Here is a 4,689-nt window from a genome sequence, read left to right on the forward strand (position 1 = left end):
ATGACCAAGTAGGATTTATCCCCGGGATGCAAGGCTGGTTCAACACTCGTAAAACAATCAATGTGATTCATCATATCAGCAAGAGAAAAACCAAGAACCATATGATCCTCTCATTAGATGCAGAGAAAGTATTTGACAAAATACAGCATCCATTCCTGATTAAAACTCTTCAGAGTGTAGGGATAGAGGGAACTTTCCTCGATATCTTAAAAGCCATCTACGAAAAGCCCACAGCAAATATCATTCTCAATGGGGAAGCACTGGGAGCCTTTCCCCTAAGATCAGGAACCAGACAGGGATGTCCACTCTCACCACTGCTATTCAACATAGTATTGGAAGTCCTAGCCTCAGCAATCAGACAACAAAAAGAAATAAAAGGCATTCAAATTGGCAAAGAAGAAGTCAAACTCTCCCTCTTCGCCGATGACATGATACTCTACATAGAAAACCCAAAAGCCTCCACCCCAAGATTGCTAGAACTCATACAGCAATTTGGTAGCGTGGCAGGATACAAAATCAATGCCCAGAAATCAATGGCATTCCTATACACTAACAATGAGACTGAAGAAAGAGAAATTAAGGAGTCAATCCCATTTACAATTGCACCCAAAAGCATAAGATACCTAGGAATAAACCTAACCAAAGAGGTAAAGGATCTATACCCTAAAAACTATAGAACACTTCTGAAAGAAATTGAGGAAGACACAAAGAGATGGAAAAATATTCCATGCTCATGGATTGGCAGAATTAATATTGTGAAAATGTCAATGCTACCCAGGGCAATTTACACGTTCAATGCAACCCCTATCAAAATACCATGGACTTTTTTCAGAGACTTAGAACAAATTATTTTAAGATTTGTGTGGAATCAGAAAAGACCCCGAATAGCCAGGGGAATTTTAAAAAAGAAAACCATAGCTGGGGGCATCACAATGCCAGATTTCAGGTTGTACTACAAAGCTGTGGTCATCAAGACAGTGTGGTACTGGCACAAAAACAGACACATAGACCAATGGAACAGAATAGAGAATCCAGAAATGAACCCTGAACTTTATGGTCAACTAATATTCGACAAAGGAGGAAAGACTATCCACTGGAAGAAAGACAGTCTCTTCAATAAATGGTGCTGGGAAAATTGGTCATCCACATGCAGAAGAATGAAACTAGACCACTCTCTTGCACCATACACAAAGATAAACTCAAAATGGATGAAAGATTTAAATGTGAGACAAGACTCCATCAAAATCCTAGAGGAGAACACAGGCAACACCCTTTTTGAACTTGGCCACAGTAACTTCTTGCAAGATACATCCACGAAGGCAAAAGAAACAAAAGCAAAAATGAACTATTGGGACTTCATCAAGATAAGAAGCTTTTGCACAGCAAAGGATACAGTCAACAAAACTCAAAGACAACCTACAGAATGGGAGAAGATATTTGCAAATAACATATCAGATAAAGGGCTAGTTTCCAAAATCTATAAAGAACTTATTAAACTCAACACCAAAGAAACAAACAATCCAATCATGAAATGGGCAAAAGACATGAAGAGAAATCTCACAGAGGAAGACATAGACATGGCCAACATGCACATGAGAAAATGCTCTGCATCACTTGCCATCAGGGAAATACAAATCAAAACCACAATGAGATACCACCTCACACCAGTGAGAATGGGGAAAATTAACAAGGCAGGAAACAACAAATGTTGGAGAGGATGCGGAGAAAAGGGAACCCTCTTACACTGTTGGTGGGAATGTGAACTGGTGCAGCCACTCTGGAAAACTGTGTGGAGGTTCCTCAAAGAATTAAAAATAGACCTGCCCTACGACCCAGCAATTGCACTGTTAGGGATTTACCCCGAAGATTCAGATGCAATGAAACGCCGGGGCACCTGCACCCCGATGTTTCTAGCAGCCATGTCCACAATAGCCAAACTGTGGAAGGAGCCTCGGTGCCCATCGAAAGATGAATGGATAAAGAAGATGTGGTTTATGTATACAATGGAATATTACTCAGCCATTAGAAACAACAAATACCCACCATTTGCTTCAACGTGGATGGAACTGGAGGGTATTATGCTGAGTGAAGTAAGTCAATCGGAGAAGGACAAACAGTGTATGTTCTCACTTATTTGGGGAATATGAATAATAGTGAAGGGGAATATAAGGGAAGGGAGAAGAAATGTGTGGGAGATATCAGAAAGGGACACAGAACATAAAGACTTCTAACTCTGGGAAATGAACTAGGGGTGGTGGAAGGCGAGGAGGGCGGGGGGTGGGGGTGAATGGGTGACGGGCACGGAGGGGGACACTTGACGGGATGAGCACTGGGTGTTATTCTGTATGTTGGTAAATTGAACACCAATAAAAATTAATTTATAAAAATAAAAAAAAAATGAAAAAAAAAAATAGATCTGCCCTACGATCCAGCAATTGTACTGCTGGGGATTTACCCCAAAGATTCAGATGCAATGAAATGCCAGGACACCTGCACCCCAATGTTTCTAGCAGCAATGTCCGCAATAGCCAAACTGTGGAAGGAGCCTCGGTGTCCATCGAAAGATGAATGGATAAGAAGATGTGGTCTATGTATACAATGGAATATTACTCAGCCATTAGTAATGACAAATTCCTGCCATTTGCTTAGACGTGGTTGGAACTGGATGGTATTATGCTGAGTGAAATAAGTCAATCAGAGGACAAACATTATATGGTCTCATGCATTTGGGGAATATAAATAATAGTGAATGGGAATAAAGGGAAAGGGAAAAGAAATGGGTAGGAAATATCAGAAACGGAGACAAAACATGGAAGACTCCTAACTCTGGGAAATGAACTAGGGCTCGTGGAAGGGGAGGAGGGCAGGGGTTTGGGGTGACTGGGTGGCAGGCACTGAGGGGGGGCACTTGATCGGATGAGCACTGCGTGTTACTCTGTATATTGGCAAATTGAACACCAATAAAGATAAATTTATTATTAAAAAATAACTCTTCAGCTGCAATATCACTCAATGTGTCACTCTAACGAAGATTCTGGGAAGCTTCTGGAGCTGCCATTATAACCAGATTTACTGAAGTCAAGTTCAATATCTATCTGTGCTTTTTTCTACTGTAAGATAAGGACAAGTAGTAAACTGTTAAGAGCATTAGTGTGGTATGAGGAATGATAATTGGTTGGTTCTGGTCCTGTCTGGATCAAGAATAAGCATAAGTACCTGGGGTTGCTGAGGTCCAGCTACGTGGCCTTCTAATAAGACAAATAAAACTCACTTTTAGTACTGCTCAATTGATGAAGTCCTCAGTAACCCTCATAAAAGTTCTCATATACCCCTTTCTAATATTCCTCAATAATCTCACTATACTCCGACTATATTCTTTTCATTTTTCACATCACAGGGCATTTTTAACATCACAAGGTATTTTCAGTCTTTATTGAGTGAATACAGCTTTAGAATGTCCATAGAGATAACTACCATATACTTATTTAAGTAACTCAGCAGAGAGGATTATTGGCCATTTGCAAAGTAAAGAACTCAGGGAGGAAACAAATGAATAAATGATATGACAGAAATGACAAAGGATCTAGCAACTGTGGTGTTTGTGGCAAGGGATGTCTGTATGATTAATTAAAGCAGAACTAATATTATGTATTATTTTAATTTCATGCATTGTCTCATCTGACCTATTTTTTGTAATGTTTTACAGATCAAATGGTAGAAGTGGTGTCTGGTTTTTTTCAAGTTAATAAGTTACTTTCAGAAAAGAAAGGTGAGTTGCTATCCTGGTGCTTTTGAAATTATATGTTTAATGACTAGTGATGTCAATACTTCAAATCTGTTAGTTCATTCTTTCTGAGGCCTAAGGAAGAGTATTTTTATGATAGATATTTTTCCCAGTGAGTATCCCTACATGGAACAAGGAATTCTCATGTTTTCTACCCACTTAAAAATATTTTTTAAAGTAACCCAAGTAACTTTAGGAAATTATTCCCTTTTTTTTCACAAGTTCACATTGGATGAAAATAATCGTGTAGTGAAATTCAACTGTGCTAAATACTGATTTTCTATCTTTATCTGAAATATTCACAACATAGATGCTTCTACCTATATTTACACTATAATCACATTTTATATTATTTTGGTACCTCATTTTCACTTTAAAATTTTAGTTGACTAAAGGGTTTCTTTATATCCCCTGTAGATCTTACCTAATTTTATTAGACCAATCAAAAGTAGCATTTTAAAAGCTATATGGGTTTCATTATTTAGGCACTAAACAAAGTGTCTACCACACATTTACTGTTCTTTATTCAAACCTGCACAACATAAGCCTGGCTATGGAAATGCTTATTTGTTGGGAGGGTGCTTGTCTGGATCAATGATGAGCACAATTGTCTGAGGATGCTGAGGGACTCATTCCAGATGTCAATCTGAGGTCCAGATGAGTTGCCCTCTACTAGGACAAATAAGACTCTCAGAGCCTAGCTGTCTGTAGTAACCCTTCAGTGACAACATAACACCACTGTTAGCATGCTTTTTCTTTTTTTTCCCCCCAGAACAGGGCTTGTGTCTTGTTTTATAAGTACTATCGCCTTTTTTAAAGATTTTTATTTATTTATTTATTCATGAGAAACACACACAAAAAGAGAGGCAGAGACACAGGCAGAGGGAGAAGCAGAGGGATAAGCA

The 4,689-nt window shown here is 38.8% G+C and overlaps 1 non-coding gene across 1 annotated transcript; it reads left to right on the forward strand.

Annotated features, from left to right (window-relative positions):
- The first annotated feature begins 4,372 nt into the window (after window positions 1-4,372).
- Window positions 4,373-4,439, forward strand: LOC129510661 (small nucleolar RNA SNORD109A). Its single transcript, XR_008664638.1, has one exon. It is a non-coding gene; the product is annotated as a small nucleolar RNA SNORD109A (small nucleolar RNA).
- Window positions 4,440-4,689: the final 250 nt, after the last annotated feature.

This window comes from Nyctereutes procyonoides, unplaced genomic scaffold, assembly GCF_905146905.1.
Source record: "Nyctereutes procyonoides isolate TBG_1078 unplaced genomic scaffold, NYPRO_anot_genome, whole genome shotgun sequence".
In the NCBI taxonomy this organism is placed as follows: domain Eukaryota; kingdom Metazoa; phylum Chordata; class Mammalia; order Carnivora; family Canidae; genus Nyctereutes; species Nyctereutes procyonoides.